This window comes from Rattus norvegicus, chromosome 2, assembly GCF_036323735.1.
Source record: "Rattus norvegicus strain BN/NHsdMcwi chromosome 2, GRCr8, whole genome shotgun sequence".
In the NCBI taxonomy this organism is placed as follows: Eukaryota; Metazoa; Chordata; class Mammalia; order Rodentia; family Muridae; genus Rattus; species Rattus norvegicus.
Window position 1 is genome coordinate 142,998,970 of NC_086020.1, and position 26,645 is coordinate 143,025,614.

Sequence of the window (26,645 nt, forward strand, 5' to 3'; positions counted from 1 at the left end):
CGGGAGGAGGGGCTCTCCAGAGAAAATGCCTTATGGTTGTTGGAGGCTCCAGCTCAGTGGGCAGTGGCTCTCCTAGACGGTCGATCCTTTGTTGTATAAGAAAACTCATAGTCTAGTGGGTGTGCTGGGTGTTTCTTTCCAGATATATAGATGTTACAATCCTTGCTCACAAAATTAGACAATCTGCAGTTCCTAAATTAAATCTAAATCATTGGAAAGCATACTTTGAAGATGGGTCTGATCCTGCTTGAGTATGTAGTAAAACTTCAAAAGTCACAATGAATGAATGTATCAAACCGAACTTTTTTGTTTAGGCTATTTAGGGACCCAATAAGTAAAAACAAGCAGACCCTGTTAACATCTCGCTAATGATTATGGTTGCTAGAGCCAGGAAGGAGATGTGCAAAGCAACCTAAAAGTCTTAGTATTTTCATGGATCAGGATACATGCCATTTGGAATATCTATGCACATAAAGACATCACTTTCATATATACAACATGATTACATATAAATTGTGCATTACATGATTTGGTCATATGTTATATGACTATATATATGATCCATATTTCCTAGTATGTATATGTAGTGAATCCACTTAGATTAAGCTGAGCTTATGGTGATAAGGGGGTTATATAACCTGAAGGCAGGAGCTTGGTTATCTGAAAAATAACCATATGATGTTTTTAGCCCTGTACTCAAGCTTCAAGGCAGGGCTCTTAGAACTTAAGTTTAGTCACATGGCTAATGATTGTGTCTATCTTGGCTAAGTAATTCAAATTTCATGAAAGCTTTGCATGGCATTTAGTATTTCCTTGGTAGTGGTCTTATCTGTGTACCAGAAGGCAGCATAGTGCACCTTTGTGCAATACAGTGCTTCTTTAATTTTTCCATATTCCAACCTCCCCCCATTTCAGTTTACAATCTCTTTAATAAAGTTGTAATTCTAAGTGAACTATTTTTCTGGGTTCTGTAAACTAGTCTAAGGGACCAGAGAACTCCAATATATTAAAGAAGCCCTGGATTAGATGCTGGCTGGGAATAAATGAAGCTTACTTAGGAATACTTAGAAATTGTGGTTGTCATTAGAAGGACACTTTGTAAGGACTGAAGTGTTTAACATGTGAAGTCTATGCTAAATCTAAAATTGGACTTACAACTGGACCAAATTGAAGGGCACCTCACTGTAGAATTGTTGTTGGGAAACAACACATTAACAATCACTTTGGATCATACACAGAGTAATCCTTTGATTCCCAGGGTTGGGAACTGAACTTCAGACCACCCACACATACTGGTTGAATGTTTTATCAATGAGTGATTCCCCAGACCCAAGGTCATGTTATATCAAGAATGAATTCTTTTAAAGAAATGGAGAAAGCATTCAGCAAGTGACCTGAGTTTTATGATAGTAACTGAGAAATTCATAATTGAGAAAGTCAAGGCAACGAATAACCTCAAGGCACAGGTCTCTGAAAGAATATTCTGTGTACAAACTAAGAATGCTCATTCTGAACTCAGGTTTTCTTGGAAATCTTGGTTTAATCTTAAAATACTGTGCAGTTAAATCTTTCATCTCCACTCTATCTGCCATGCTTTTTGTATGTAATAAATCTCCACCCCCCAGGTCACCTCACACTATGAATTTTGTGTATTCATGCTGTTTATTATTTCAATGCTTTGCCTTCTTGCCAAGATTAGCACCTAACCATTCTCTTCCCCACCACTTTCCTCTCAGGCCTGAGATGTAAAAAACAGGTGGAAGGAAAATTCCGTATTATTGAAAAGGGCTCTGACTCTTAGTTCTTTTTCTATTGCTGTGATCAAACATCATGACCAAGGTAACTTATAGAAGAAAGAATTTATTGGGGGTTATAGTTTCAGAGGATTCGAGTCTATAAGCATGATGGTGGAGTATATGGCAGCAGGCAGGCAAGCTTGATGCTAAAGGAATAGCTGAGAGTTTATATATAATGTGTGTGTGTGTGTGTGTGTGTGTGTGTGTGTGTGTGTGTGTGTGTGATCAATCACAGGCTTTTATAACTAGAAAACCAATGACACACATCTTCCAACAAGGCCATATTGCCTAGTACTTCCCAAACAGTTCCACCAGCTGACCAAGAATTCAAGCATGTGAGGACTTGTGAGCCATTCTCATTCCAACTACCACACCCGCTCTGGGGAGCTTTTTTATTTTTTTAATGTATGTTCCCCAGTGCTTTTCTACATACTCTTCGTATACATTCTGACTGTATAACCCATAAGTCTGTATTTTATCAAGCTCTCATGTCCAACCCAGATCAGGGATTGATTTTAATGTTCTTTTCTTCTCTCATTGGAAAGTGACAGTGCTGATGAGATGCACTGAGCTGTTTCTCCAGGACTCACAAAGTTCTGTCATTTTTTTATTCTGTTATACATACAGGTTAAAAAAAATTTAAAGACTGGTATCAAATAAAAACCTCATGTACTTTGTTCATTGGACACAGTCGTTGAATGAGAACCCTCTCTGCTCCATTCGTGAATAATATGTAAGCTTCCTTAATAAAACCCTTTGTCCCTTTGAAAACTATACTTTCCCATACTAGTGCATTAAGACCTCTACTTTTATAGCTGTGAGTCACTGAAATTAAATCTTAGAGACCGAATGAATACAACAGTTTAATTGGTCTTGTGTATTTCATTATTGTGATTGTCATGGCTGTACTTGGAAATTTTCATTTGCATACTAACAACTGCCTAAAGGAGATAAACTTTATTTTTTCCCATTGGCAGGAAAAATCTATGAAAATGTTTTTATACTAATTAGGTTTTTAAAATTCTCATTACAGCATTTGTATTTTTCCCAAAGAATGATTTTATACCCCACCCCAAATAACAAAAACACCTCTAAGCTGTTATATCTAGGATTGTTAGAGAGACTATATTTTTATATAAAAGCTTAAAACTTGGCCAAAGAAAGTTTGACTATGGGAGATGGAGGTGCACCTAGTGCAAGGCAGGCAGAGGACTAATTACAGAGATATTTGGGCTACTTCTTCCTACTGCATATACATGCTAACAATAGTATGCAAATCGTAAGAGGACAAGGAGAACAGAAAAATCTAGGTCTGATTATTTGATAGCACTAATGTCATGCAAATAGACCAGTCACCTCCATTATTCCTTTTTCTAGCATGCTGGTCTAAAACCTACTACCCACTTCCTGATTTCCTCCTAAAAACTCTGCTGAAGGAGAAAGGCAGCACTTTCTAGAGCACATCTACAACACAGACCGGGTAAGGAACTGTAGAGTAAGTAGGGTGTTATAAAGAGCAGGAAGATTGGATAGCATGGATTTTCAGAAAAATCAGACATGATCTGGAAGAGCTGGGAGGGCAGCCTGAACAGTTGCATTCAGGAACTGCATAGCTGCTAAGTTATGGTAGCTTTGGGAGCCCCATACTTTGACCAGTCTGGAGCTCCTCATATCCCCATCCACCAGGGATTTAGGGAATGTGTGAGTCCTTTATTTAAAGACAAGTGTTAAGAAAATGATTACAGATGCACAGACAGAAGCAGCAGGGCTCCCAAGTGTGGAAGGCAGCAAAGAGTTAGGTGGGGCCCAAGAGAAGGAAGTGTGTCTGAAGACTAGGACAGAGGTTTGGGGTGCTGGAGGGAAAGCAGGGCAGGTATTAGTCACTGACGTTTAAGAGGAAAACCTGGTATACAGTGGCCAATCAGATACATCAAGAAAGCTCTTGTGTACTAAAGGACACCTTGCTCAGAGCATGTTTTATGTGCCAGATTTGACCCCAACCTAACTTGTTACTGGCACAATTTAAACAGTGCGAGTAAAGACAAGAAACCTTCTTCCTTGTTTCACCTGTTAACAGTGTCATCGCTTCTGAAGCCATCTAGAATTTTTAAAAGTGTGGGGGGGAGGGGAAAAGAAGAAGCAGAGGAAGAAAGAGATGGGGGAGAGGGAAGTGAGGAAAAGAATGGGAGGAGAAAGAAAGAAGTAAAAGAAGGAAAGAAAAATATATTTAAAGGAATATATTTTAATAATCCAGACAGAATGACACCATTCTTTTGACATCTTGAGTTTTGACTATCTACTATTTTCACAGATCTTTACCCCAAATGGGGAAACAGGAAATAATCAATAGTTCTTGATCACATGTTTGCTATCTTCAGAATCAGTAGGATAAGCAGATTACTTCTCATTGGCAATGCTACAAACATGTGATCTGCTATAGGAGTGCAGAGAAGGGTGAAGTTCTCTCTACTAGAAACCATTGTGGTTACAAAATACAGACACAGTGGGATGTAGACTCATGTACTCTTTCCTTTATCACCCTCACTATTTTCTTCCCTGATAATTACTATAAAAATGTTCTGGTGAGCAGACTGTGCACCTAGGAGGACCTGCCTACACTGCTCCTTCCTCCTGGGATGCTGTCTTATATTTTCTGTTGCAGTGATAAACAGTGTGACCAAAAGCAGCTTGCGGAGGAAAGGGTTACTCCATCTAACAGCTCACATTCCTTCATATGGGTAAGGCAGGACCAGAACTCGAGGCAGGAAGTGCTTCCTAGAAACAGGAACTGAAGCACAGGCTATGGAGGAACTCTTACTGGCCTGCAAAGTTTGCTTTCTTATCAACCCAGGACCATCTACCCTGGGGTGGCGCCATCTACACTGGCATGGGTGTTTCCACATTAACCATTAATCAAGAAAATGCTCTCATAGACTTGCCTAATGGCTAATATGATAGACACATTTTCTCAGTTGAAGCCCCATCTTCCCAGATTACTCTTGTTTGTGTCGAGTCAATAAAAACAAAACAATCCAAACTAAGGGCAACAAAACACCTAAACTAACCAGCACAGATCATTTTTTTTCTCCTACATTGATGTCCTAAACTCCCAGAGGCTAGATTTGAAGATGGAGCCTATCAGGAAGTAACTGAATTGAAAAGAGGTCATAAAGGTAGGGCCCTGGTCTCATAGGGTTAGTGTTCCTGTAAGAGGAGAGAGACAACAGAGAGTAGAGTATGCCAATATTCTTAAACTCTATTTCTTTATAGCTTTCTTTCCTCAGGCCATGTGATGGACAATGAGGTGGCCATCTACAAGCTAGGAAGAAACTATAGTCTTTAATCTGGAACTTTACGTCTCTAGAACAATTTGAACAAAATACTTTGTTGCATAAGCTACATAAGCTATGGTGTGTCATTTTCTCTAATTGAACTGACTAATTAAAAACAGTAATGGCATATTAATTAGAGAAGATTTAATAACTATAGAAACTTGAAACATGGAAGGAAGAAAAAAGTTAACATTTTTATTAGATTAAAAAAGAACATCTTTTATTTAATTGTTTTAAAAAAATTCACACAATTAGAAAAGATAGCACCTTAGAGGTCATCTGTACTTCTGGCCTCTGCTGAGGTGGTTGACTAGACCCAAATGAAAACAATCTACCTATGTGATAAGAGTGTTTCATCTATAATTTTAGAATTTTGTTCTTTTCTGAAGAGTGATTTCTCTGGCTCTAAAATCTGGTTAAAGGAAATCTGGCATGCCTGTCTTTTAAATCAAGATTTTGCACTCCTGGGGAGAGGTACAGATGTTAACAAAGAGGTTTCTATAACCCAGCAGTACCCTCTGTCTTCGATATCAAATCTATGTTCATCTAAAATCCGTGTGACAGACTGTTGGTCTGAAAGGCCAGCAAAGTTTTACTAGTGTGAAGTACGTCCTGTTGAAGAACAAGTGAATGCAACTTGAAATAAAGAAATCAGAAGGAGAAAGGCAAAAGGCTTGTTTCTTTGCATGTATCATCGTAACAAAGCTGAAGGAATTAGGAGGTCTGTGTGGCTAGAATAACAGAAACACACAAGGTAGCGACGTCCCAAAACTTTTCCCCTCAGGTTTTTTTGCCTCCAAGACTCAATATTCCTTCCTTTCGACTCAGTGGATTTTCTCTTTTGTCTTCTTGTCTTTTATTTTTTTTCTCATAAAGCTCATAGAAACACAATCCAAGATAATGAGAGCATAATTTTAATTTATTTCCATTTCAGATTTTTATGCCTGTAATTATGTTTCTGTTAAATGAGATTAAAATGTCAATCTGCCAACTTGCTCCTTGCTTTTCGACCTTTTGCACACAGAGTTTATCATCCTGACAAATAAAAAGGCCTCTCTGATACCCAAGATGAGATACAAATCGTGTCTTTTCAAATTAGAAAATAACCATCCATCATGTTATTTAAAGTTAGATGAGAAGCCCAGTGCACATTAAAGTCTCTAGCAATTCGGATCCTATAGCATTCAAATAGCGCAAAATATCATAGTAAAGAACAAAGCTGTTGTGAGTTGATGCTGTTAATTCCAATCCCTTAAAATGAATGAAGGGTGAGGATAAAATGCAGATTTCCTTTTAGCAAAAGCATCCTGAGCTTTTCTCCATTTCTAAACTGCATGGTTATCTCCCCAAATGAGAGAACTCTAGGTTCACATCAATGAAACACAGCTAGCATTTCTCATGATACCTAACCCAACTTTCCTCTATCTCATTTCTCACATTGCTACATCTATTCTCCCCTGTAAACACAGAAGTTCTTTCTTGGTTTTGAGCTTCCTAAGAAGAGTCATTGATGTGTTACCCCAGTGGTGTAAACCTCAGGATGTGGTGCTCACTCTTCTGTCAACTGTACTTGACAATGGTTGGGCCTAGTGATGCTTCTATGACATCATTCCCCTCATTTGGCTTCCACACCCCCAACGCCCCCCCCCCCCGGTTCTGTGCTTGAAGGAAGACTTTAGGAAATAACTGTGTGTTACCCTTTCACTAGAGTCAACACCAAGTCTCTAATTGACCACTCCTTTTGAATTTCTTATCTGCAGATATTGTGAGTTTTAGTTAATTTTTTAAATTTTATTAGTTCTTTGAGATTTTTGTACATTTTGATCCCATTTACCCTTCCTCCAAGTCCTCTTTCTTTTATTCATTTTCTTTTAAAAAAAAAACATTCAGTTCAACTAGAGGTGTCCATATGTTCTTAGGTTTGTGGCCCTCCGCTCAAGCATAGTCTGTATAGGAAGGGCTACACCCTCAAATAAAACTGGCCCCCCACTGACTCTCAGCATCTTTCAGTTGTCTGTAGTTTCTTAGCTAGGAGTGGACTTTGTACCTACCTCCTCTCTCTTAGCTGGGATTTGGTCTGGCTTGAGCTTAAAGAAATCTTGTACATTCTGTCCCAAGTGACGTAAGTCCATTTGTGCTACTGCCCAGTTGTGTCCAGGGGATCCTGTTTTCTTGGAGTTGCCTTCCATCTCTGGCTCTTACAATCTTTCTGGCCCTTCTTCCACAGTGATCTCCAAGCTTTGTGAGGTTTGTTTGTGATACAAAGGTTCCATTTAGGATAGCAGTTTCTACGGTCTCTTCTTCTTCATACCTTGACTAGCTGTGTGTCTCTGTGTCAATCAGCCTTTTAATCCCAGCTTCTTAAACTGTTGACTATGATCACATGTGGGATCCCAGTAATGAACAAGAGGGCTGTGTAAAATTAAGCAGCAATAAAAGCAAAAGGTAATTCAAAACCGCATGTGTAATGGGACCACGGTGTTTCTGTCATTGTTTGCTCATATTTCATCATGTGACTTTACCATAGCCTTCCTTGTGAATGAAATGCATAGGCCACCATTCCAGGCATAATCAAAGAATGATGCCTGAAACAGCTCAGCTCAGTTTCCCGACTGTTCTATGGTCTGAGCACAGGGTTGTGACTGAGCATGCAAAATCCTCTGCTCTTAGACGAACCATAATTGAATCAAGAAAAGCAGCAAGTTTTAATAGGTCTCTCACTCGTCAATATATAAGTATCAAATTAGTATATGTTTGGATTGGAATGCATTAGATAATTTGACTTTAAAAGTTTCTGTTTCCAGATTTTATTTTTAAAAATATTAAATAAATTTGGTTTTGAGCTCAATAATTTCAGAGTTGAACATAAATATATTCCCCTTATTTCATACTATTTATTTATGTGAAGCTGTGCTTTCGACAGTAAGGGTTATAAAATCAAAATATTGATCAACACTGAAAAATGATAAAGCTGTTCTGTGTCCGATTTTATCAATAGTCACTCAAAGTCTAATTATTTGTGTAAAGATAAACAAGCATACTCATCTCAGTATGCAATGTTTTGTCTTTAATAAATTAAAAACATAGGTATACCAAATTAAAATTTTGATTTCCTGAGTAAATATTTGATTTGTCTATGTATTTTATATTAGTATACCTGTGTAGTTTAAATTTCTTTTCAGGTGAAAATGGATACTGAATGTGAAAAATTCAAGAAACCCTGGATTAAATGATAATCAAGTTCATGTTTGAGGGGAAGATCATGAGTGAGTCTAGAAGGTTCAGGTTGCTCCTGGGGTCTGGTGGATTTTGTTTTTCAATGACAGGACATGATCCTGCTTCTGTTCTTCATTGTACTTTCTACATCACACCCCCACATGTAGCTCCTCTTAAATGCTGGTGTTGCTCTTTGGTATAGGGCAGCAGTTCTCAATCTGTAGATCATGACCCTTTGAGGGTCTAATGGCCCTTTCAGAGGGGTCACCTAAGATTATCAGGAAGAACAGATATTTACATTACATTTCATAACACTAACAAAATCATTATCATGAAGCAGCAAGGAAAGGAATTTTATGGCTGGGGGTTACCACAACATGAGGAACTGTATTAAAGGGTCAGAGCATTAGGAATGCTGACTGGTGAAGTGATTGTTGTTGTCTCTTGGGTGTGTTGGGAAAGACCACTCTATCTGTTAGCTTAGCTCTCCTCCAATCCCAGTAAGGGGCTTTTCATGAACTTTTGGCTTCAGCATATCTGTACTCAAATGCCAATAAGGTTCACTTGAAAGAAAACAAATTAGCCATTAGTGATATTGGCAGAGGGGAAAAAACAAGCTTTTAGTCTTATCTTCTAATCTTGAACCAACAGAGCCTAAATGGGAGCAGTCAAGAAAGGCCTGACCTTTAGTCACAGGTTCAGGCTTACCTCTTGTATTGGCTATTCTTGGTGGTCCACTTGAACACATCCAGAATAAACTGTAACCTAGAAATGGAGGGCACGCCTTTCAGGGATATTTTTGTTTGGTTTTAAGTAGGTGAATCCATCCACTTCAATCCTGAACCTCTGTGTTAGGAAGACATACCTTTGCTCTGGATGTTGAGGGGGTGGAAACAACACACTTTTAATCTGGATTACACCTTCTGCTGGAAGTCTACATGAGGAACAGAAGACCAAAGAACTTTTGTTCTTTGCCTGCTTGCCCTCACCTTGCTAGCACATCCATTCCTTCACTGCCTTTAGAGACTACTTCTTCAGGATTCCAGCATACACTGAAGACCAGCAGGGACATCCAATCTTGTGAACAGAGCCATTACTGGATTCTTGGACTTTTCATTTACTGGCACCCAGACAGCCAGGCAGATAGGCAGCCATTTTTTAAATCAACTGAACAACTAGACAGCAGTCTGTAAATCATCTCAATAAATCACACACACAGACACAGACACAGACACACACACACACACACACACACACACTTATATGTATGTAGGTATATATAAGAGAAAGAGAGGAAGATTTATTCTTTAAGTTCTTCTATTCTAGAGAACCCTGACTAATACAACTCCATTTTTTTTCCTGAGGAGATATGGTCTTGAAGGAGTTTATTATGGTCCCCAAATTAAAACTAGCTGTAAGCACTAGACCAGGCTCTAGGGTTATCCTTCATTCCTAATATTTTAATTCTCAGAAAATTCTATCACTTGTAGTATGGGACCTTCTCCATCCTCAAGTCGTTAGCACTTACAGTGGGTGGGGTTTCCGAACAATCAGGTTCATTGCTGTGTATACCAGGTTAGCTGGCCCATGGGCTTCTGGAGCTTCAACTGTCTCTGTCTCCCATATTTCCATGACAACTTGAAGTACTGAGAAGGTCTACCATGCCCAGCTTTCTGTGGGTTCTGGGGATTCAAAATCAAATTAGACTTGGACCATAAACACTTTATCTACTAGTCATCTCCCTAGCACCTTTTTCTGTTTCCATGTAGGAATTCGGGAATATTGAAAAAATGTGTTCTCTCCTCCATATTTCCAAGACTCCTTTTCATATAAATGGAGAAACATATTTATTTAAAATATATACACTATTTCTGGTAACTACATGGTACACTGATCTTATTTAGATTACATGACCATGCTAATATGAGAGGAGATGACTTGGCATATTTGCATTTATTTCTGTAATTATACTGCCAGGAAGTATTTCACAACACTCTTTTAGAGCTCTACCTGGCATCCACCCAGTGGACTTTAAAAAATTATCTTTAAAGTATCAGGGCATACACACTTTCCTTTTTCAGGACCCAGGAGCACATCTGTCAAGTATTCCATTTTAACTGTCTGAAGAACAGCCACCTTCACTAGCATTGAAGTATATGCCAGTCTCTATCCCAGGAAGGCTTGCTTTTTCATAACCTCCAGTCATAGTAAAAAGAAGTTTCTAGAGATTATAAGCTGCAAAATGAAGATAATATATAGGAAAGTGTAACGTGTCCCATGGACTCTTCTCAAAACTCCCTTTTCTGATATCTGTTTGGTTTTATCTTAAAGATTCCCACACCACTCAGTACACTTCTGTAGTTTAATAAGTATGAGGCAGTGAGGATCTTGCTTTTGCTTCATCTTCTGTCAGATCCACTATGGACACGGTGATGTATTGTTAGGGACGTTGGTTTTCCTCCTTCCAAATGAAAAGCCAGAGAGAAATTCCAAACACATTAACACAGTTAGTCCATCAATTACAAAAATTAGGAAATAGAAAGGCAATGGCAGAAGCTGTTCCACCTACATTAAACACATTTCAATTATGAACACCAGCTTGGGTAATCCAATGAAAGATGCTATTTGGAAGAAGAATGTTCACACTGGTAACATTTGGGTTTGTGGATTTAAGATGATAATCTATAATATAATAATAATTTTCTGGAATTCTAAATTCCATAGGATGGATTTATATTTGCTCTCAGATGTGATCCTTACATAGTCTCTTTGGGGGGGATATATATATATATATATGCAGGGGAGCTTCTGGTGGAGGTTTCTGGAGAGCAGATCTCTTCCCCAAGTGTCAGTGTTATAGTTCTTATGACAGAAGCTCTCAGAAAATGGAATAGTTCTCCTATACCTTTAATCATTCTGGATAGGATTCTTATATACAGTTTTGGGGTGGTTCAGCAGGTACTTCCTATTGGCTTGGCCTCAGAGCTTGGAAATACCTCATCTACATGTGGGAGGGGTTGGTAAGGGTCTGACAGTAGGTACTTCTTATTGGCTTGGTCTGAGATCTTGGGAATACCTTATCTACATGTGGGAGAACTTGGTTCTGTTTCTAAGTGACTGATAGCCATAAGTTTCTCTACAGGGGATTGTATGTGGGGCTGTAGCTATGTGAGAGGGTTTCCTGGGAGTTTAGGGAAACACCTACTGTCCTTTTCAAGGTCACCGGGGTTTCAACCTTATCTTGACCAGGAACCAGGATACCTTTCACAGCTTGCTGCCTCACAATCCCTCCCTTTTCTTTTATAAGGAAGAAGTATCAACAGAATAACTGTCTCCTATGTTGGGAACAATTTGATACTGAACCAAGACCTGGTTGGTAGTGATCTTTGCAATGCTACTCATCTGCTGCTTTAGAAACTTAATGAGACAGGGTACCAAGAGAAGCAAGGTTCAATGGCTAGTATAGGGTCAAAGAGGGGAAGAATCCAAGCTACCAAGGGGTTAATGTACCAAGGGGAGGGGTGTTGGGAGTGTAGCATGCCCAGAGGTTCTCCAGGAGCTCTTTGAGCATTTGTCTATCAGCCCAGATTCATTGACATAGAAGCAACATTCTTCCCCCAGTCTCTCCCTGTTCAGCAGTCAGTAAGTTTAGGGCTTTCCGGTTTTGGAGAGCAGTAACTCCTGCTAAGGAGTTTATCTGGTGTTGAAGAGACTCAAGGCTGTTATAGTAGAAGCCATTCCCTGGTCATGCTTGTGTTGGAAATCGCTGGCCAGATGTTGTATTTGGACAAGGGCTGCTCCAGCAATTCCTGTCGCACCCAGTGATACAGCAAGGTCTAGTCCAATGAGCAGAAGGATGAAGATCTCTCTCTTCTTCTGGTTTCCTCCTATCTGCAAGGGGAGTTCTTTAGGTCTGTAGATAAACCTGGGGGACAATTATCATGGGGATGAGCAACCTTGAAAAGGGAAGTTAATACAATTACCTGTAGTGCCTTTGCACCAGAGCAGGGCAGGAGGGTTAACACATACTGATTTGGTGATGGTGATGTTACTGACACATGTAGGGTGGGGTGTTAAGGAGGGCCCTACAGGAGAGGTGGGGGTAGGTCAAAGATAAGAATGTCCTATGCTTTCCTTGTGGGTAAGAGTCCATGAAGGTCATGAAGGGAAATGCTAATGGCGGGGAAAGGGTACTAAGAATGCAAAGCATTTTCAGTCTCCAGGTGGAGAGGTATGGAGAAAAGAAGCCTTTTATGTCTATTGCTAATAGGGCAGGGATGGTTGAGATGTATGGTAATGCTCTTTGTGGGGAGCCCCAGACTCACATGGTTTTATTAATTGCCTTCAAATCTTATAATACTCTCCATTCCCCTGAGCTATTTTTTATAGTGAACACAGGAATATTTCATGGACTTCGGGGGTGGGGGGTGGATGTGTTTAGCACCAGCTCTTCTTCTTTCAGCTGTGTGAGGGCTCTAAGCTTCTCCCTTGGTAGAAGCCACTGTGGGACCAGATGGCTTTGATGGAGAGCCAATCAAGGCAGGGATATGAAATCTAACTGTGGCCCCTAGAATTGAGGGTGATTTGGAGGAGGGTTTTTAGGGTCTCATTGGGTATTACTTTACAGGTTATATCCTTTATCTTAATGCAGACTCTTTCTGGTCGGGTGGTAAGAACTACCTCTAAGGCTTGTAAGGCTTCTCCCTAGAAGATTGGTGGTTACTTGAGCCACCAGAGGGTTTATGAGGCCAGTAGCTCCATCTGGATCTTTCCACCTCTAGGCCTGTTTGGGTTTAGGCCTATTTAGATGAATGCATGAGAGGTACACCTATGCCTAGGAGCTGGGGCCCAGGGATCAGTTGCCAGTCACTTGGGATCTCTAGCTGTCTTTAAAATTGTCCTGTCTTCTCCAGTATCAATAAGATACTTGAATGGTTTAATATTTATTTTAATGATTGCATTTGGGTGGGAGCTTTCTGAGATGCAGGACAACCATAAAGCTTCTATGGGAGTAGTGGTCCCTCTTACTGTCAGGGATGAGGGCTGCCCTGTGTGAAATTTAAAGGCTACAGTGGCTTACCATCCTTGTCATATACAGTGGTACAGTATCTCCTCCAGTGGAAACCTTCTCAAATTCTCTTAGGACAAATTCTTTTAGGAGGATTAGGATCTGTTATGGGGAGAGAGATTTGTGGGCATTTGTTCCTCCAATGTCCTCTCTCTCCACATTTGAAGCAGATTCCTATTGTTTTTACTGTTGTTACAAATGTCTGAGCCATGGATGTAATCTGCTGTGATGTGGTTCCTATATCTCGGGTTGCCATGATCCACCTATCATGATGCTCCTCCCGGAGACCTGGCAAGCTGGTCTATATTCAGAAGTCACACCTTCTATACAATGGTTTTAAGAAGGAGGTCTCTGGCTGTGGGGTTTGGAATTTTTCTGTCTTGACCCATTTTAGTTCTGAGAATAAAATCAGATAGGGGTTCTCCAGGCTTTTGATGGAGAGAGAGCAGGGAGGAGGTAGGGTCTTGTGACCCTGAGGGTGGGGTGAGTCTGTCCCAAGCTTGGGATACACAGAATCATAATACCCTGTTGGCTGAGTTGCCTGCTGTGCTCTGGTAGAAAAGTTTTCCTGGGCAAAGAGTTCATTAAAACCCGAGGAAATGTTGTCTTGGTCCTGATTTTGCCTGACTTGTTGAAGTCATAAGGCTTCCCATTCCAAAAACATAGGGCTGGGCAGGGAAGAACAGCAAATATATCTCCAGTCTTGAGGGGTGTTTAGGTTGTCAATACGGCTCTGCAGAAGAAATTTTGTCCAGGGTGCATGGATGCCATCTTCCCTCACTGCCTGCCTGAGTTCTTGGTACCAGCTGAGTGGCTTAGTTGACTGGGGTTGATATTAACAGGGAATGCTCAAGCACTTGGGGGTTCTAGTTTTGTATTAGACTGGGGAGAAGTTTGTTTTTAAAACAGAGCTCTGTCCTTGGGTGAGAGAGAGAGGGGAGCAGACAGTTTATTTAGTGTCTCCTCTGAAGCATAAGGAGGCAGGGGTGGGTAGATGGATTTTATTTCCCTTATTAGTTGAGTAAGGGCTGTGAGGTTTTTAGGAGCTTGATCTTTGGGCTCATCTGACTGAGGGGACTCAGGAGCTGTGTTGCTATCAGACTGTCCTATTTTAGATGACCCTATGCATTGTTGAATTTTGGCTAAGATTGGTCATTCACAGGAAGGTGGTTTTCCTTCTTGGGTCTCTGTTTTTGATAAGAGAAGATACTCAGGTCCATGAGTCTGGGCAATAAATATTGTCATGCACGGCGCTATCTGAAGGCTTTCCTCCCAAAACAAGGAGGCTTGTTCTTTGGTTATTTTTATTCCATGGGATTTTAGTAGAGCACATGTCTCCCTGGCCTGGGGGAATTTTTTATGTGATGTTGAATTGACATGACATGACAGAAAAGAAAAGAAATGCTTTGTCCAGTGGGAATGATATCCCCTTGGCCTCTAGGCTTTGGGAGATTCCACAGAGGTCTGAAGAATGCTAAGCCTTCCCACAGATTTAAGAACTGGCAGCTGCCCTGTGGCTTTTAAGTGGCTACTGAGTTACCAGTTTTCTGTTTTGTTTTAAGAAGTAGTTAGATAGGGAGTCTTTGCCAGTGCCCATTGCGGGCTGTTGGGATTTAGACAGGGGCTAAAGAGACCTTCAGCAAATACCAGAGAGTAGCTCTGGCCAGGAGGCCTCAGTTGCTCCTTTAACTTGTCCAAATCCACACGATGGCACTGAAAGCACAGTGAGAAAGGACAAGTTGCTTGTCTCCAGAGTTGGTGGGGGAAGGGGGCTCACCTTCCCGCAGTATCTATGCAGTTGTGTCACTGTTCAAGCCCAATGTTGGTCACCAGATTTTGGCCTTCGTACTGGAGACTTTCCACGGAGATTTCTGGCCAGCCAGGTGCAAGGGTTCAGGAGACAGGAAGAAAACTTAAGCAGGGAGGAGGAATTGAGCCAGCAGGAGGTTGGTTAGCCAGGGAAGGGTACAGGGGAGCTTCTGGCACAGATTTCAGGAGAGCAGATCGCTTCCCTAAGTGGCAGTGTTACAGCTCTTATGACAGAAGCTCTCAGAAGATGGAGTAGTTAACACATACCTTTAATCCTTCAGGATAGGATTCTTATACAGTTTTGGGGTGGGTCAGGGTCAGACAGCAGGTACTTCCTATTGGCTTGGCCTTGGAGTTTAGGGATACCTCATTTACATGTGGGAGAGGTTGGTCAAGGTCTGACAGTAGGTACTTCCTATTGGCTTGGTCTGAGAGTTTGGGAATACTTTATCTACATGTGGGAGGGTGCTGCTTCTATGTGACTGATGGCCACAAACCTCTCTGCAGAGGGTTGTGGGGCTGGGGCTGTAGCTATGTGAGAGGGTCCTGGCCTCCTGGGAATTTAGGGAAATGCCTACCATCCATTTAGGGTTATGGGGTTTCAACCTTATCTTGACCAGGAACCAGGATACTTTCACAGCCTGCTGTCCCACACCCTTCCATGGTCTCTGCATCAGCTTATCCCTCCAAGTTCCTGGCCTGTTTGAGTTCTTGTTCTGCCTTTCTTTGATGATGAACAGTACTAAGGAAGTATAAGCCAAACAACCTCTTTCTTCCCTATGTTGCTTTTGGTCACGGTGTTTCATCACAGCAAGAGTAACCCTAACTAAGACAATTTGGTAGCAGAAGTGGGGTATTGATGTGACTGACTTTACCCTGTGATTTTGGGGAGTATTGTGGAAGGATATTAGAATGATGGGTTAGGAAAGATAATGAATTTTGAGAATTTGGTGGGCTGTTCCATAGGATCTTGAAAGATAGAATATTGAAAGCATTACAGGTAATACAGGCCTGGCTTATGAAGTTTCAAAGGGAAGCAAAGACTATACCAGAACATTTGGCGGAACAATTAGTGTTGTCTGCTCCCTGTAGTAGAAGAATCAGCTGTGATTATCAAGAGACAAAAACCACTAAAGTCAAACCTTTGCATTGCTGGGAAAAGGGACACTGCTAAGTCTAGGCTAAAGAAACAGCTAGGATTAAGAAGAGACCAGAATTATTGAGGTAAAATTTAGTGGAGAATGCTTCCTAAGATCAGGACATAGAAGCTTTGTTCTAGGGGTGGCCAAAGTTGTACCTTGTGCTGGCAGCCAAACATGATAGTGTAAGAGTACCCAAGGTGGAGATGTTTTTGAAGGTATGAAGGAGTCAGGCTTGAAGGTATGAAAGTATGAAGTTGAGGCTTGGCGTTATATAGTAGGATTGGAGTCCTTGAAAAGAGCACAGAAGAGACTATTAGAGAATGTGCAACTTAGTTGCAGTAAGAGATCCCAGCACTTTAGATAGGTCAGCACTACGGGATGTGCTGCATCCATTTAGAACAGCAGCAGCAGAAGAGTGGAGCCAGCCGGATCTTACAAGACAAGTTGTGTGTGCTGCAGAGAGAAGAGCCAGGGAGGTGACTTAAATCCTTAATAGGAGCTCAGAAGATCATGAGTGGAATCCAGACATTGGACAGTGAGTTATATTTACAGTGTTGGGATTTGTTTTTATTTTGATTTACTGTAACTTTTCCTTGGTTCTTCCCTCTTGATATAAGGATCTATTTCCTTTATTTTGGGTTTTATAGGAACCCACCATTGAGAAACTGAATTAAAATTATATTAGGTTTTAAGGGAGACTATGGATTTAGAATGGAGTGAATTTTAAAATATTTGAATCAGTAAAGATTGTGGGACTTTAAGTCTTGGAATGTTTTATATTATGACATTTATATTAATGTGTGCTCTTGGAGATGAACAAGGGGAAAAATGGTTGTGGCTTTATAGTGATATATTTGTGTGTTAAGGTTGGCAAAATGTCAATTGTGCTGGCTAGTTTTGTATCCGCTTGATACAGGCTGAAGTCATCTGAGAGGAGGAAATGTCAATTAAGAAAATGATTCCATAAGATTGACAACACTGTAGGACATTTTCTTAATTAGTTATTGATGGGGGGAGGGCCCAACTCATTTCGAGTGGTGCCATCCTTGGGCTTGTGGTCCTAGGTTCTATAAGCAAACAAGATGAGCAGCAAGTCATGAAGAGTAAGCCAGCAAGCAACACCCCTCCATGGCTTCGGCATCAGCTCATCCTTCCAGGTTCCTGCCCTGTGTGAGTTCCTGTCCTGACTTCCTCTAATGATGAGCAGTGACATAGAAGTGTAAGCCAAAAAGATGCCCTTCTCCCCAAATTTCTTTGGTCATGGTGTTTTATCACAGCAATAGTAACCCTAGCTAAGATAATAATCCTAACCAAGACAGGTCACTATTTAACAGTGTGTGACAGATCAGGTTATAATCAATTCTTCAATTTCCCTTAAAGTTAGCTAATATTCTTTGATTTTTAATGAAAAGAAGTTGAAATTAAGTTGAACTAAATAATGCAAATGATACAAATTGCTGTGTTGTACATACTGCAATCTCCATTGTTTTATTTAAAGATAGTCTTCATTTTATATCATCTAGTGAAAAATGTCCTTTCATTTAGCTGGTAAATGACCACGTATTGACCAGTTAAGGCTCTGATGTCTGCTACCTTTTAGAGACTTTCAGTTTCTATATGCTCTGGTTAGAGAGACTGTTCATTTAACGAAGGCTTTGTTGGTATCCACAGATTAGATTTTTAGCCTGGTTCCTTTTGGTTACATCATCTTGAGATGGATGTTTAAATTAATGAAAGCTTCATGGGCCAGACTGATGGTGACATACATCACTTCCTTTCACTTTTCACCTGCCAGGATTTATGGAGATGCATGTGGAGAGACTGGGAGGATGTCTGAGTCAACCACATGAGGGGACTTCACCCAGGCACATAAGGTGAAAGCTGACAAAATGAGAGTTTAGATTCAAATGGAAAAAATCAGAAATTTTCACATAATGTTCTTCCCAAGAATTTTTAAAGAAGAAAAGTATTTATCAGTAGCTGAGTTTATCAGGGTCAATATCAGCTTATGCATGTAAATGATTTCACTTTCATTGCCAAAAATCCTGTTATCTATGAAATCTTAAGTCTTAATCCACCTGACTGCCTAGTATTTTGTCTAACAGAAGCATTATCCCATTTCTGTAGTGTTATGTGGTAGGACTTCACAGTACATGAGACTCACACACTCAGTGCACCCATCCTGCCTATCACTGACTAGCAACCATCTTTCCTTGTTCCTCCCTCTTTGGTGGGGGTGGAACTCTGTTATCTTCATGGACAGAAAAGGCTTCTCCATACCCCTCTCTCCATTTCCTCTGATGATTCATCTGATTAGATGAGAGTCCAGCACCCCACAGATCACTACTGGAAGTACCTTCTAAAGGCACCCTCTTCTTTAATTGTCTCCTTGAGGCTGCCAGAGAAGTGAGTGCTAGAAGATCTTAACCTCTCCTCTGTCACTCATAGTTCAACTATGGATCCCTTTTAGCCATGGCTTATATAACAGTCAAGTCTTCCAATTGAATTTCTGCCTATTCTACCCATAGGCCAGCTTCCACAACGGGGGAGTTCCCAGTCCAATTTGAGGTCTTAATCTAGTCTTAAACTGGGTATCTCATTTCCAAGGATACAGCATTAGGTCCCAGATAAACAGTGTGCCCTGTAGATGTTCTTAGGAGACCTGTTTTGACCAGGAATTGTAATTGATGGAAGGAAAACTATAATTGATATATGCATCATTTGAAATTGAAGTCTTTTAAGTTTTTATAAGAACTATTTTCTTTTCACAGGCATTTTACACATTTGCCTTGAAATACTGTTCAATTAAGAAAGGTTTTATAGGCAATCTAAGAAAAGGTTTCACTGTGGCTCCAGAGTTAAATGCTTGCAGGTTGATGTTCAGCTTATTGCAAGCTTCCTCGACATTCTTAAGTTTTTCATGCTATAGATGTATGTTTTAGTGCCTCGTTTTGCTTTCACTAAAAATTCATCCTCGTCCCATGTCAGGTACATGGGCTTGGCCACAGCAATTAAAGGCCTCTTGGTAGTTTCAGGACAAGTACAGCATGAAGTTCCCCCCTGGAATCATGAGGTCTTGCAGAATGGTAGGAGATCAAAGTCTTAAGATGTCCCGGACTCATGGTTCATGGCAATGTGCACTAAATGAATAGACCTTCAACTGACTAATCTATTAATTCTGGCCATTTAATGATCAATTAAGATGACTGAGTAGATGATCTATCATGGTGATCAATAGTCATCATGAAGAAAGCTGAAATGGAGACCACCACAAATCAATAGAGAACAGGACACTGAAGCCTAGGCTAAAGCTCAGTTCTGTACATTGTTAGAGATTCTGTTTCTGCTTCCAAACCCGGGAATTTCTCCAATAAAACCAAAACCTGCTCTTTGAAATTCTAGGTCTCTCAGCAAAAGGTTCTTGTTTAAGCATTTTCGCTAAAATTTACCTCACAAAGTAATTTCTCTATTGGTGCATTTTGAGACTCTATATTTATTCTTTTCAGCAGTTTTTAAATCTGTCTAGATTGGTTTCACAGAAGACAGATCCATACAGATCTACATTTTTTGAGAAGATAACGTCTCAAAGCCAAGGCACAAAAGTTTATAGTGTCTCAGGGGTAAAAGAAACAAAATCTCTGAATGATCCTTGTTGCTTGCCATCAAATCACCAAAGTCTAGACCCCATGTCTCTGTGGAATTAGGCAGAGCGCTATCTCTGGACCCCAAGAAAAGGATAATATAAGCCTTAGACCAACAGCAAGATTTTATAGAGAATCCAGGGTCTTTTAACAGAAAGTTAAAAATTCAGGATTGTTAGAGTATGCTTCAGTTCTAGGCTGCATGGCAATTTTAAATTTCCGAGTAGATATGCAGGCCTCATCTTTGCTTTTGTTTTTCCATTGAACAAACATAGTTTTGCATCTATAAACCATGAAATAGTCACAGTCCAATGGGCCTTAGCATCTAGGGCTGAGAAAAGGAAAGCAGAGGTGGACTTTCAGCATCAGAGTTGGCGTTTGAAAAACTCAGGAAGGGGACAGAGAGCATTTGCCCTGTACTGAGAAATGGTGATGTTGGCAAGGATAGTAAGCTGGAATTCCTCAAAAACCCAGAAGCCTGGCATGGTTCAGGATACTTGTTGCTAGATTTCCTTGTATTTTAAGAGATTTTCCTACATACCCTCAGTTGCTTTCCTGGTAGTAAAATCTTTGACAAGAAAAGGGTACATATGTACAAGATAGTTCTCACCCAACGGTTTTCCTGGCTCTCCTAACATTAGGGAGTCTCTCTAGTGAAATATGTTTCTAAGCTAGTTGCCATGGAAATATGTTTTAAAGATAGCCCATCCCAGGGAACACTGACAGGCACTGATGACAAATCAGGCTTTGATTTACCTATTCAATACAGCTTGTGGAACCACTGAGACAAGTGCCTGGTAACTGCACACTTGCTCCGGAGTGTGGTGTTTTGCATGAGGCAAGCCTGTTAGTTGCTGATTAGAAGCTAAAGTGCCTTGGAGACTCTTGCCTCTTCTCCTCCTGGGCTCTGTGCTTTTGGTGCTCCATTCTTATCACTTCCATCAGAGGAAGAAGAGGACAGGAAATTCCAGTGTTCTCAGCTCTCATGAGATGTATAGAGGAGCAGCTAGAGCCAGTCACTGAAATAATGTGTTTGTTTATGATGAGCCTTGGTTTCAGTTGTTGTTATTCTTGTATGAGCAAGTTGATTGTTTGCCAATGATTGCATGTAAGTTAATTGAAAAATGGCAGGCTGGTTGGGTGAAAACCATCTTGTACATATATACATGAGTTGTCTGTTCTAATAATGTAATCATGTCTAGAGACACTCGATTCACTGATTTCCTATTTTTCTCTGTCTCTCTGTCTTTTTGTCTGTCTGTCTGCTTGTCTTTCTTCTCCACCCCAGGATCTTCACATACAGGATCTTACTACATAGCTTTGAATGGCCTGGAACTTGCAATGTAGATCATGCTAGCCTGAATTCACAGAAATCCACCTACTTCTGTCTCTAGAATGCTGAAGAATAAAGACTGGTGTTACCACTAAATATCCTGATTTTTTTTTTGAATGTGTGGAGAAACACAGATCATTCAAACTTAGAATGGAATGTTTATCATGATACAAATCATTTGTTGGACCATACCAATTTAAAATTGTATAACAATTGCCAAATTGTAAGGAAGTCGTCAATAGATTTAATAAATGAGAAGCATCTAAGCTTCCACTGAGCAAAGAATGTGTACATATACTTATGTATGCAGACATGCATGCGTGCATATATATATATGTATATATATATATATGGCACATCCATGTAGATAAATATATGACCACGTCTCTCATATATATATGTATATATATATATATGCTGGATTTTGTCTTTACATATGCATATGCATTCATTTTATCATTTGTCAATTTTCATTGGTTACATTGATGAATATATCTCATGAGCAAAATATGAACTGTCTTTCTATATAGCAAAGGAGGCACTGCAAAAATGAATCACCATCTGCAGAGAACTTTGAAAATGAGCCCTCACTCTTCTGTATCATTTTTACCACATACGTCCCTTCTGTTGAAGGCGTCAACTGCTCCTGATGAGGATACCTGTACTTCCCTGGCTGGGCTGTGTACTGTTGCTTTTCCAGAGAACTGGTTTCTCTTCTTTCTTGGCCTGAGCGGAATGCAAATTAGGGACTTGTGGAGACAACCCCTGCCTAAGTCGAGATGAATCACTGGATCAGGACTAATCAATGGCTCTGGGCATTCTTTAGTGTTGCCTTGTAGAATCTCTTATAGGTGGTCCTTATCTGCTGTGTGGCTGCTGGTGGGCAGCATTGACCCGCACAACTGAAGTTCATCATTTTGATACCTTGTAGAGCACACAATGTCAAAGCCTTTACAGTGCTTTCTCTGGGCTGTCAGTTCTCTCACACATGTATACACACACACACACACACACACACACACACACACATACACACTTGAAATTTGTCTGAATCATAAAGCACCAACAAGGAATGGCTTTGATTATGTAAAGTAATTTCTTAAGGAAAACAATTCTGTGAATTTATGAATTATAAGCAAGAGCAGACTCTTCATGGTTTCTTGAGCATCTGTGTCAGTTAGGTGTTTTTTGTCAACTTGAAACCAGTCAGGATCATCTAGGAAGAGGAACCTGAAAATGAGAAAATGTCTTTGTCAAATTTTTCTGTAGGCAAGTCTATTGGGCACTTTTTTTTATTAGTGATTAATATGAGACTGCCCAGCCCACTGTAGGTAGTACCACTTTGAGCATGTTGTCCTGGGCAGGTTGTATAAGAAAGCAAGATAAGCAAGCCATGGGGAGCAAGCCAGTAAGCAGTAGTCCTCCATGGTCTCTGCTTCAGTTCCAGCCTCTGTGTTTGTGCCTCAAGTTCCCTTCATGATGGACTGCAATTAGGACTTGTAAGCCAAATACATATTTTCCTCTCCAAGGTAGTTTGATCATTGTCTTCATCTTAGCAATAGAAATCTAATTAGGACCATGACTCTTCGTTTAAAACACCCAAGGTATGTGATGATTTATCAGAATTAACATGTATTCAGGTAAAGAATCCCTTTTATTTAAAATATTTTATTAATAAATTCATTTAGTTTATGTAATGATAAATTCATTTGCTCTGGAAATTATTAATGGTTTATATTATTAGAATTTTGAAGTGATGAAATGAATATTAGTGACAATTCTTGTTCTTCATCTCTGCATTAACGAGTCCAGATGGTGACATGTTTCAGTGAAATACATACGAATTCACTCGTAGATTTGAAAGCACTTGTCTTCTGTATATGGTTTCACAGGTATGCTAACAGAACATATGACCAGCACTGAGCTCTTGTTTTTGACATTTCCATCCAACGTAATTCATACACCTCATAAAAGTCTTCTCTGAAAGGATGTGGAGATCATGTAGGAAGGCAAGTAGGTGTCTACACATTACAACTTTCTCTCATACAGGCTTCCTCTCCTCCCCCTCCCTCTCCTTCCTTTTCTTTTGTGTGTTGGGGATGGAACCCAGGACCTTGTGTAGTTCAAGAATATGTTCTACACTGAGCTACTCCATCATCTTCCCTGTGTGTCCCTCCACAGTTACATACCTTCAGAGAGCCAAAAATAGAAGTGAGAACATAGTTAACAAAAGAAACAGAGATCCCAATTTGCCACATTAGCTAGTTTAATCCACTATAACTCAAGAGAATGCCACTCGATAGCTTAGCAGAGCTGGCTGCACTTCCTGCAGTGGACATCTGGATTTAAGCTTAGTTTTCCACTGTGCTTTAGACGCAAGAAACAGAGGTACTGTGACCAGCACAAGACTTGTCACATATACCTCTACATAGTCTTCATCTCTCACATGGCAAACTAAATGACTTAGAGACTTTATTCACCGTTATCAAGGAACATTAGTTCAAAGATTGTTTTTCTTGCTCAAAACTCCTGTCTGCAGACCACTCTGAATCTGCCATTCCTGATGCAAGTAGGGTTCTTGACATTTAGTGGCTGGCAATCTGCCTTTTCATTTTTCCCTTTGATGCACCAGGGAATAGCTCAAGGACTTCCCTACCCTCAAACCCCATCATAAGATACTAAGAGATGTTGTGTTGCCCAAGTCTTTGCCAGCTTGCCCGTGACACCTCAGGCTTGCTGGGTGACCTGAAAAGCCCACCATGCCTGGAGATTCAAATGTGAGAATACTAATTTTGAGAGTTTGGGAAAATGAAACAAGGCATTAATTAAGTCTCTACAGCACGTGAAATAAATTGTATACTCTTTGAGAATGATTCTTTGCTCTTACTTAAGTTCATTAAGCTATTTAAAATTTAAACAGGCACTACTCTGGGAATTACATTTCCCACCTGTCTGCAAAGATTTAACATTTTCACTATTCTATTGACAAGGGCTTCTGAATTGAAATGCTTGATGTTTCCTAATTAATCAGTGTGATGAATTCTGTAGTTTTATAGTCATGCTTACAACAGTAATTTCTTTGGAATTATGTCTTCTCAAGTACCTGTTGATTATTTGCTTATGCCCAGGTACTATTTATTTGGACCCAGTGACCAGGGAATAAAGTCTACCCTATTGCCCCAGGAAACTATTGGCAATTGATGGCTTCTAAGGGAGAGAAAGTTAGCTTTCTTTACCATTTTTGCCCAGGTAAGTTGACGATACTTCAATGAAGACTACACATCCGAAAGTATATGGTCAGCATCAATTAGACTTGATGGGTGTTAAAAAAAAATAAGGACACCAGTTGGGTGGGTAAGAAAGTGGAGAAATCTGGGAGGAGCTGGGGCAGTAATGTGAGCAAAATCAAATGTATTGTATAAAAATATAAAGGAATTAATAAAAAAGTAAAATACCAAAATGGCATTGCATACTCATTTCTGAAGTAATAAGAATCTATATGCACATGTAAAAATGCTCTAATATCAAGCTAATATAATCACAACATGGGGAGAAAAATGATCAGATTGTTTAAGTGTACTTTCATTTGCTGTAATTTGAGTGACAAGGTTAATTACAATGTGCTTTGATGAGGTTATATATCTGATATTATTGTCTCAGGAACATGGAAGTGTTAGTTGTGCTTGACTTTCTTTTATTTAGTGCCATAATTTTTAAAATGCATATATTTGCTGGGAAAATAGACATTTGCATTTGTGGCCATACTATCTAAAAGAGCTACTAGCCCTACACAAAGAGATTTAATGTGCAGCAGAGGGAATGATTCTGATAAACTGCTATATCCATTGCAGATGTTAGCAACTGCTCTCAGAATATGGCAAAACCAATTTATAAACAGTATAATCAATAAATAGTATAAATGAATAAACAAATAGTTACTGAGGGCATTCATTTAGTGTCTGACAATACGGTATACAAATGTTTCTTCTATGAAGGGTCCAAAACATATAACATATAACAACATATAATAGACCCTTGATTAGTGCCACTTGAAGGTGAATATTAAGTGAGTAGCAACCCATGAATAAATGGTACCACATGTGGTCCTGATTATGGCCCTCCTCAGAACACTAGCTCTTCTTTTACTGATTAACACATAAAACTGTGTTTTGTAGATGCCTGACTTGAGTCCTAAGATTTGATCTTGCAGGTGAGAACATTTCTTTCTTAGGAACCCTCAGTTTCTGCAGCTGCTGATTATGTGCCCCCAGTGTCCTCAAGCCCAGGTAATCTGCATTTCGTGGGTCTTGACTCCCACTGAGAAACAGTCTTGAATCTGTCACCCAACCTCCTAGTCATCTCCGAGAGGCTCAGCTGGGAAAGGGAATTGGCTCCATCAGAATGACCTATGGCCATGCTTCATAAGTGTTTTCGTGATTGGTAATGGATGGAGGAAGATCCAACCCACTGTAGGTGTTGCCATTGTTAAGAGGTGTGCCTGGGCTGTATAAAAAGGTACCTAGCTGAGCAACCCTTAGGAAACAAGCCAGTAAGGAGAGTTCCCCCATGGCCCTTGCTTCAGTCAGGCTGGAGCTCTTACCCAGACTTCCTGTTCATCCCCTAAGACAGACCTGGATACTGTGCCCAGAACTTGATTTAACATCTTTCTGCTTTGAGCCTGAACAGGCCTTTTTAGGCTATATTTTCTCTACTCTATTATGTTTTATTATCAAGGTGCTTATTTTGCTATTAAATTGTAAACTATTGGGTGAGTAAAGTCTATTTCCTGCCAGATGCCATACCAAAGCACTTCAGAAAGTAGATACTCATTGGATGAGGGCATGCACAGATCACCCTAGCGTGTCCTTTATGCTGTTGGTAGAGGAAGTGAGAGTCACTGTGAGTACAACTGCCTTGCTCTTCTGCATTTGTGAGAAGTTGTTTCCTATACTGACTTTAAGCACAGCTTCCCATTAATCAAGTATTTGAAATGCTAAATCACAGTGACCAGTTCCTGGCAGTCTCTCATTTTTGCTAACACCCCAAAGGAATGTGGCTTTCAGATGTCATAGATGACTCATCACCTATGCCATAAAACATGGTAGATTAAAAAGCCAAGAAGAGGTCTGCCTCTTGACAGGGGAAGATGTCCTCCTTTCTTAGACACATTCACCTTTGTAACTCTGCCAAGGACATGATGAAATTGTCTTCCTGATAGAGAAACTTGGGTACTGTGGTAGCCCTTCCCTGAGTAAGGAGTTCCTTCTATGGCTCCTTCTTGTACCTCTCTGTGTCCTTTGGCATACTG

General features: G+C 40.2%; 1 long non-coding RNA gene across 1 annotated transcript in view; it reads left to right on the forward strand.

Annotated features, from left to right (window-relative positions):
* The window catches only part of LOC120100824 (uncharacterized), a 38,170-nt gene extending 13,373 nt beyond the window's left edge, over positions 1 to 24,797 (forward strand). The window contains exon 3 of the long non-coding RNA XR_005500964.2: positions 21,293 to 24,797. This is a non-coding gene — a long non-coding RNA (uncharacterized LOC120100824). The remainder of the gene's footprint in view (positions 1 to 21,292) is intronic.
* Positions 24,798 to 26,645: the final 1,848 nt, after the last annotated feature.